This window comes from Coregonus clupeaformis, chromosome 9 (genome assembly GCF_020615455.1).
Source record: "Coregonus clupeaformis isolate EN_2021a chromosome 9, ASM2061545v1, whole genome shotgun sequence".
Classification (NCBI taxonomy): Eukaryota; Metazoa; Chordata; class Actinopteri; order Salmoniformes; family Salmonidae; genus Coregonus; species Coregonus clupeaformis.
In genome coordinates, this window is record NC_059200.1 from 39,076,040 (window position 1) to 39,085,590 (window position 9,551).

Genomic DNA, 9,551 nt, shown 5'->3' on the forward strand with positions numbered 1-9,551 from the left:
TGGTGTGGGGTGGCATTTCTTTCGGGGGCCGCACAGCCCTTCATGTGCTCGCCAGAGGTAGCCTGACTGCCATTAGGTACCGAGATGAGATCCTCAGACCCCTTGTGAGACCATATGCTGGTGCGGTTGGCCCTGGGTTCCTCCTAATGCAAGACAATGCTAGACCTCATGTGGCTGGAGTGTGTCAGCAGTTCCTGCAAGAGGAAGGCATTGATGCTATGGACTGGCCCGCCCGTTCCCCAGACCTGAATCCAATTGAGCACATCTGGGACATCATGTCTCGCTCCATCCACCAACGCCACGTTGCACCACAGACTGTCCAGGAGTTGGCGGATGCTTTTTAGTCCAGGTCTGGGAGGAGATCCCTCAGGAGACCATCCGCCACCTCATCAGGAGCATGCCCAGGCGTTGTAGGGAGGTCATACAGGCACGTGGAGGCCACACACACTACTGAGCCTCATTTTGACTTGTTTTAAGGACATTACATCAAAGTTGGATCAGCCTGTAGTGTGGTTTTCCACTTTAATTTTGAGGGTGACTCCAAATCCAGACCTCCATGGGTTGATAAATTTGATTTCCATTGATAATTTTTGTGTGATTTTGTTGTCAGCACATTCAACTATGTAAAGAAAAAAGTATTTAATAAGATTATTTTATTCATTCAGATCTAGGATGTGTTATTTTAGTGTTCCCTTTATTTTTTTGAGCAGTGTATACAGTGAGGGAAAAAAGTATTTGATCCCCTGCTGATTTTGTACGTTTGCCCACTGACAAAGAAATGATCAGTCTATAATTTTAATGGTAGGTTTATTTGAACAGTGAGAGACAGAATAAAAACAAACAAATCCAGAAAAACGCATGTCAAAAATGTTATAAATTGATTTGCATTTTAATGAGGGAAATAAGTATTTGACCCCTCTGCAAAACATGACTTAGTACTTGGTGGCAAAACCCTTGTTGGCAATCACAGAGGTCAGACGTTTCTTGTAGTTGGCCACCAGGTTTGCACACATCTCAGGAGGGATTTTGTTCCACTCCTCTTTGCAGATCTTCTCCAAGTCATTAAGGTTTCGAGGCTAATGTTTGGCAACTCGAACCTTCAGTTCCCTCCACAGATTTTCTATGGGATTAAGGTCTGGAGACTGGCTAGGCCACTCCAGGACCTTAATGTGCTTCTTCTTGAGCCACTCCTTTGTTGCCTTGGCCGTGTGTTTTGAGTCGTTGTCATGCTGGAATACCCATCCACGACCCATTTTCAATGCCCTAGCTGAGGGAAGGAGGTTCTCACCCAAGATTTGACGGTACATGGCCCTGTCCATTGTCCCTTTGATGCTGTGAAGTTGTCCTGTCCCCTTAGCAGAAAAACATCCCCAAAGCGTAATGTTTCCACCTCCATGTTTGACGGTGGGGATGGTGTTCTTGGGGTCATAGGCAGCATTCCTCCTCCTCCAAACACGGCGAGTTGAGTTGATGCCAAAGAGCTCCATTTTGGACTCATCTGACCACAACACTTTCACCCAGTTCTCCTCTGAATCATTCAGATGTTCATTGGCAAACTTCAGACGGGCATGTATATGTGCTTTCTTGAGCAGGGGGACCTTGCGGGCGCTGCAGGATTTCAGTCCTTCACGGCGTAGTGTGTTACCAATTGTTTTCTTGGTGACTATGGTACCAGCTGCCTTGAGATCATTGACAAGATACTCCCGTGTAGTTCTGGGCTGATTCCTCACCGGTCTCATGATCATTGCAACTCCACGAGGTGAGATCTTGCATGGAGCCCCAGGCCGAGGGAGATTGACAGTTATTTTGTGTTTCTTCCATTTGCGAATAATCGCACCAACTGTTGTCACCTTCTCACCAAGCTGCTTGGCGATGGTCTTGTAGCCCATTCCAGCCTTGTGTAGGTCTACAATCTTGTCCCTGACATCCTTGGAGAGCTCTTTGGTCTTGGCCATGGTGGAGAGTTTGGAATCTGATTGATTGATTGCTTCTGTGGACAGGTGTGTTTTATACAGGTAACAAGCTGAGATTAGGAGCACTCCCTTTAAGAGTGTGCTCCTAATCTCAGCTCGTTACCTGTATAAAAGACACCTGGGAGCCAGAAATCTTTCTGATTGAGAGAGGGTCAAATACTCATTTCCCTCATTAAAATGCAAATCAATTTATAATATGTTTTTGGTGCTAGGCAGCGTGTCGTGTCTCTGTCTTAAATATCCATGTTTTTCCCGAAGTGTGCAATAGTACACTCTCGCATGGATTTAAACTCTCACCAATGCTTACACCATTCATATAACCAGGAACCAAATCCAAAGTGGGTACTTAAAAATACTAATTACTTATGATATGCCTACATTTAAAATGCATAGGAGGGGGTACTTTGGAGGCACTATGGGCAGAGCAAGATGTGATTGGGCCTACAATGACCAAAAAAGGTTGGACTAGGCAAGTATTAGATAGTACATTATAACAATTCGAACAATAATCATCCATTAGCCAAGATGCACAAAATATTCCTGTCCCATGCTTGTTGAAGCCCAAAGATGTGTCATCACCTGTCTGGAGGCATTTCATACTACTTAATGTCCATGCGAAGCACAACCTCCTACCAATAACTGTCTTTAGATTCCCTATAAGAAAATAATTTAGTGAAAGCAAAGTAACTCGACTAGTCATGCATTATGATACAGTAGATAATGATGTGTCCTATGTATCAGATCATTTAAATGTAGTTAATATTATATCTTCATTTAGAATAAATCAAACTTAGTTGTCATTGTCTAGTTTTTCTTTACAGATGCCATCTTTTGGAAGAAAAAGAGCCACACTGGTTTACAGAGACCTGACTAGAGGCGTGATGGTTTACATAGACCTGACTAGAGGCGTGATAGCACGTACACCCCTGCCGTCAACTTGGATCGGTGAGAAAGTTTCTCAATTCAGTTCTGTTGAACTTAATTTAACCTTTATAGTCCACTCAGTAACAATTGTCACTACTCTGTAGGGAGTACTGGGAGAACAGAGCCGGTTCACTCTGCAGCAGAAGTTGTGCCCAGCTGCAGTGATGTACCTACACCACCAGCTTCAAATAAAAAAGGAAGGCAGCTGATGTTGAGGCCTGGAAGGGGTTGAGGGAGCTACTCCACTTGCCTGCAGTGGAGCTGGAATGTCCTCCACCCAACGCCATCTGCAGTGTGTGTAGTTTTGGAGGAGGCTGAGCTATGGCGCTGTGGGGATTGTGGCTCAAATAAATATTTATGTGCCACCTGTACTGAGAACACACAGCACTCCCAACATTGTCCACCATTTGGAGTTATGAAAGGTAATGTATTTTATGTTATGTCAACAAACCAGTCAACATCTGGCTAAAAAAAATTGCTTCCCAGTCAAAAATGTTGATAATGTACATACAGTTCAGTTTCTATAAAACTTACAGTTCCCTGCAGCAGTAAGGTACATGTGGCAAAAAGCTATTCACTCTGTTGTTAGGATGAAAATAGCTAGGATTCTTATTTGCATAGTGTTGTTCACAATTTATAAGGGGAAATATATCCAACCTCAGTTGTCTTTCTTATATATATATTCTATCATTGCCTTGCCAAACAGTAGTAATGTTATGCGGCAATACCATTGCAAGCCTCTCAAAAACCCAACCCTTCGTCCAAGTCGTGGGAGGCAGAAACAGGTAAAGTACGGGATTGCCAGACAGGGCAACATTTTGTGGGTTGCTTTGCCACCCAGGCCACTACGGTTTCCATGAAGGCCTGTCTGGATCTACAACACGCTGGATAACGAGGCTCTGGTAAAACTAGGTGGACCAATCATCTGCTTAGCGGATACTACCGATTACAGATACATTCACGAAGAAACTACAGCGTAAATGAGGAGTAGCTCCCCTGATTGATTTGATGATGAAATCCTTGCTGTGGTTTCACTGACAATTTTATATTTTAGTAAAATTCCTAATAAGATATTTTTCACTAACTTGTGAGCATTGCACATGTAGAACACAGCACAACTGCCAGTGTGGTTTATTTTGTTCTGCAATACATTTAATTAGGCCCTTGATTATGTTGTAGGCAGCACACAGTCGGACGTGGAAGTTTCGACCCATCAGATAAAGGAGACCCTCACAGACAAGAGGACGTTGTTCCTTACCTGGCAGGAGAGATACGTGGAAACTCTCGCAGAGCAACATCGAGTCACGTAAGTAGTTATTACATATCGGACCTAAGATTTTATCCCATCTCTAAACACCCCTGTCTTTCTGGCTTAGCCCTACCAGTCATGACTGCCACATTCCTATACCCTACTGTGTGCTGTGTCCTAGTCCCACAATCACTTGGATCAATAGCTAGCACTCTTTCTATTGTGGCCTGGTCAGAAAGTATGCAGGTACTGCAGCCAATTCAGTGTTGTTGAACACTGCATCATACCCTGGCATTTCACTGCTGTTGTTATTTAAGTCTCATTCACCCAGGTGCTTTGAACTATATGAAAGATTTATATCAAACTTCAAGATTTTCATGACCATTTCTTAAAATTGTTTTTCAGATGGACAAACCATTGCTGTGCAGCTCTCCAGAAAAAACAAGCGGACATCGGAGAGAATAAAACAGCAGATCAACGCCTACAATGGAAGGAACAAGTCACCTCAATTCCTGCCAAGAGTATGTGGATGTTCTCCAGCAAGACCATCCAGTCTGGTCCCAGGTGTCCAACAGCTTGGGGGACAGTCTGCTCCGGGCAAAGCAGCGTGCAGTGATGCTGCATAACATGTGCCTTAGGGCAGCGGAGGAGAGGCTCCTTATACAAGCAGACCTACAAAATGGCCTTTTGTATTGCCAGCGAGAGCTGGGGCTTTTTGAAGAGGCCCTTGCTTCTCTTGGGCAGTGTGAGGCCGAGCCAACACGCTTTCACCTGGGTGCATTGTGAATTGCATTGGTGTTGGTGTTTGCAGTGATGGTGCACAGACCATGGCAGGGATGAGAAAAGGACTTCGGGCACTCATCAAGAAGGCCTCACCTAATGCTGAGTGGACACACTGTGTTATACACAGAGAAGCACTGGCATCAAGGCACCTTTACTCTGAATTAAGTGACTGACATTGTACAGTGGGGAAAAAAGTATTTAGTCAGCCACCAATTGTGCAAGTTCTCCCACTTAAAAAGATGAGAGAGGCCTGTAATTTTCATCATAGGTACACGTCAACAATGACAGACAAATTGAGGAAAGAAAATCCAGAAAATCACATTGTAGGATTTTTAATGAATTTATTTGCAAATTATGGTGGAAAATAAGTATTTGGTCACCTACAAACAAGCAAGATTTCTGGCTCTCACAGACCTGTAACTTCTTCTTTAAGAGGCTCCTCTGTCCTCCACTCGTTACCTGTATTAATGGCACCTGTTTGAACTTGTTATCAGTACAAAAGACACCTGTCCACAACCTCAAACAGTCACACTCCAAACTCCACTATGGCCAAGACCAAAGAGCTGTCAAAGGACACCAGAAACAAAATTGTAGACCTGCACCAGGCTGGGAAGACTGAATCTGCAATAGGTAAGCAGCTTGGTTTGAAGAAATCAACTGTGGGAGCAATTATTAGGAAATGGAAGACATACAAGAGCACTGATAATCTCCCTCGATCTGGGGCTCCACGCAAGATCTCACCCCGTGGGGTCAAAATGATCACAAGAACGGTGAGCAAAAATCCCAGAACCACACAGGGGGACCTAGTGAATGACCTGCAGAGAGCTGGGACCAAAGTAACAAAGCCTACCATCAGTAACACACTACGCCGCCAGGGACTGAAATCCTGCAGTGCCAGACGTGTCCCCCTGCTTAAGCCAGTACATGTCCAGGCCATCTGAAGTTTGCTAGAGTGCATTTGGATGATCCAGAAGAGGATTGGGAGAATGTCATATGGTCAGATGAAACCAAAATAGAACTTTTTGGTAAAAACTCAACTCGTCGTGTTTGGAGGACAAAGAATGCTGAGTTGCATCCAAAGAACACCATACCTACTGTGAAGCATGGGGGTGGAAACATCATGCTTTGGGGCTGTTTTTCTGCACAGGGACCAGGACGACTGATCCGTGTAAAGGAAAGAATGAATGGGGCCATGTATCGTGAGATTTTGAGTGAAAACCTCCTTCCATCAGCAAGGGCATTGAAGATGAAACGTGGCTGGGTCTTTCAGCATGACGATGATCCCAAACACACCGCCCGGGCAACGAAGGAGTGGCTTCGTAAGAAGCATTTAAAGGAGTTGAAAGTCCGTGTTGCCCAACGACAGCCCCAAAACATCACTGCTCTAGAGGAGATCTGCATGGAGGAATGGGCCAAAATACCAGCAACAGTGTGTGAAAACCTTGTGAAGACTTACAGAAAACGTTTGACCTGTGTCATTGCCAACAAAGGGTATATAACAAAGTATTGAGAAACTTTTGTTATTGACCAAATACTTATTTTCCACCATAATTTGCAAATAAATTAATAAAAAATCCTACAATGTGATTTTCTGGATTTATTTTCTCATTTTGTCTGTCATAGTTGACGTGTACCTATGATGAAAATTACAGGCCTCTCTCATCTTTTTAAGTGGGAGAACTTGCACAATTGGTGGCTGACTAAATACTTTTTTTCCCCACTGTAGGTTTAGTCAATTTTATAAAGACCAGACCACTAAAAACAAGAGTCTTCTCTGCTATCTGTGAGGAGATGGGAGCTGAACATCAAGCTGTGCTGTTTCACAGTGAAGCAAGGTGGCTGTCACGAGGAAAAGTCTTGTCCCGAGTTTTTGAGCTCAGAGAGCAGATAAGAATGTTTTCGGAGCAGGAGCACAAGTATGACCTCGCAGAAAAATTTAGTGATGAGAACTTCCTGGCAAAACTGGCCTACCTGAGTGACATATTTGGAAAGCTAAATGAACTAAATCTACAGCTTCTAGGGAAAGATAAACACCTCCCTCAGGTCACAGACAAGATCAGCTCTTTCACTCGAAAGCTTGCAATGTGGGGCAGGCGACTTGATGAAGGAAATACTGATTCATTCGAGAACCTGCATGAATTTGTTGACACTACTGACTATGATGCCACCTCAGTGATTCCATATATTAAGGAGCATATTTCATCACTGATGGGATTCTTTAAAAAGTACTTCCCTGAAAACAGTTCCCAATATGACTGGGTGAGAGATCCTTTTAATGCACCAGCTCCAACTGGTTTCAGCTCTGCAGAGGAGGACCAGTTCATTGATATGATGTCTGACTCCACATTGAGACTGAGGTTCACATCACAGACACTGAGTGAATTCTGGCTGAGTGTAGAGAGGCAGTATCCACTCTTAGGGCAGAGGGCCATGGGCATTCTTCTTCCTTTTGCAACATCTTATCATTGTGAGACTGGCTTCTCTGCTGTTGCTGCACTGAAGACCAAGTACAGGTCCCAGCTAAACATTGAGCATGAGCTGAGAGTTGCAGTATCATGCTTCAAACCCCGCTTCGAAAAGCTGTGCACTGCAAAACGTGCTCATTGTAGCCATTAATCCTGACTTCCTCATTTTGCTAAAAAAAAATCAGCACATTGTTTTATTCATTTTTGTTTTATAGGTCAAAGTGTTTCATGTATTGTGCTCCTGAGTTAATGTTGCTGATCAATTTGAATGTATTATTATTTATTGATTTTATTTTATTTTTCAGTATCAAATGGTCAAAAAATGTTTACAGTTTAAATAAGGCTTGAATATTTTTTTTAATTTCAGGCAAATTGATGCACTTTAAGTATTTTCTGTTACAGACTAAAAAACAATGTTAATAAAGTTATTCTTTGTTGTAAGTTGATCTATATTTCTTTTTTCTTTTCTTTAATGTTAATAAGGATACAATGTTATGCAGAGGTGTACTTAGAACAATTTCATAGACAAATGATACTATTTCCAGTCGCGGCGGAGAGTTGGGGGGCGCGAAATGTTTACTTCTTCCTAGGGGGGGCGCAACAGAAAATAATTGAGAAGCACTGCTTTAACGGAATGTAGATAGGAAGCCACAATTTTACCCCTCAAAGACATGAGAGATCCATCGCACCCTCTTCACGACCTCCCTCCACTCAGAGAGCACTGACAGTTCACGGCTTCTCAGTTCCACCTGCTAGGACAAAGCCATTCCAACTATTTCCTACATTCTGCTATCAGACTCTATACTGGTAGAGATACATTTAACGTCTACATGATTCTATGGTATATTCAAATCAAATACAATTTTATTGGTCGCATACACATATTTAGCAGATGTTATTGCGGGTGTAGTAAAATGCTTGTGTTCCTAGCTCCAACAGTGCAGTAGTATCTAACAATTCACAACAATATACACACATCTAAAAGTAAAAGAATGGAATTAAGAAATATCTAAATATTAGGACGAGCAATGTCGGAGTGGCATTGACTAGAATACAGTAGAATACAGTATATACATATGAAATGAGTAAAACAGTATTAAGACATTATTAAAGTGACCAGTGTTCCATTATTAAAGTGACCAGTGATTCCATGTCTATGTACATAGGGCAGCAGCCTCTAAGGTGCAGGATTGAGTAACCGGGTGGTAGCCGGCTAGTGACAGTGACTAAGTTCAGGGCAGGGTACTGGGTGGAGGCCGGCTAGTGATGGCTATTTAACAGTCTGATGGCGTTTTTCAGTGTCTCGGTCCCAGCTTTGAGGCACCTGTAGTGACCTCGCCTTCTGGATGATAGTGGGGTAAACAGGCCGTAGCTCAGGTGGTTGATGTCCTTGATAAATCTTTTTGGCCTTCCTTTGACATTGGGTGCTGTAGGTGTCCTGGAGGGCAGACAGTGTACCCCCGGTGATGCGTTGGACAGACCACACCACCTTCTGGAGAGCTCTTCGGTTGCGGGCGGTGCAGTTGCCGTACCAGGCGGTGATACAGCCTGATAGGATGCTCTCAATGGTGCACCTGTAAAAATGTGTGAGGGTCTTAGGGGCCAAGACGAATTTCTTCAGCCTCCTGAGGTTGAAGAGGTGCTGTTGTGCCTTCTTCACCACATTGTCTGTGTGGGTGGACCATTTCAGATTGTCAGTGATGTGGACGCAGAGGAAATTGAAGCTTTTCACCTTCTCCACTGCGGTCCCGCCGATGTGGATGGGGGCGTGCTCCCTCTGCTGAAGTCCACAACCAGCTCTTTTGTTTTGTTGACGTTGAGGTTATTTTCCTGGCTGTTCTATATTGTTTTGTCTCTTGCAATTCAAGAGTCAATGCAATTCACACTGTGCCAATGCGCGAGACTGCTCTCTACACAAAAACAAAACTGAAACTATAGAACTGCAAATGAGCCGTCGTGGGGCAGTGTGCCCACAAAAGCCTGGGACTTGGTTGGAGGCAGTACAGGGTCGTATTCACTAGGCACCAAACAGAATGAAAACGGACTGAAACTGCAAGGGACTACCTTAACTTGTCCTATAAGAAACGCTTGTTTTTAGTTTTTCATTGCAAGGGAGTTTTGCTACGGTCCGCACCAATAAATACGACCTAGTACTTA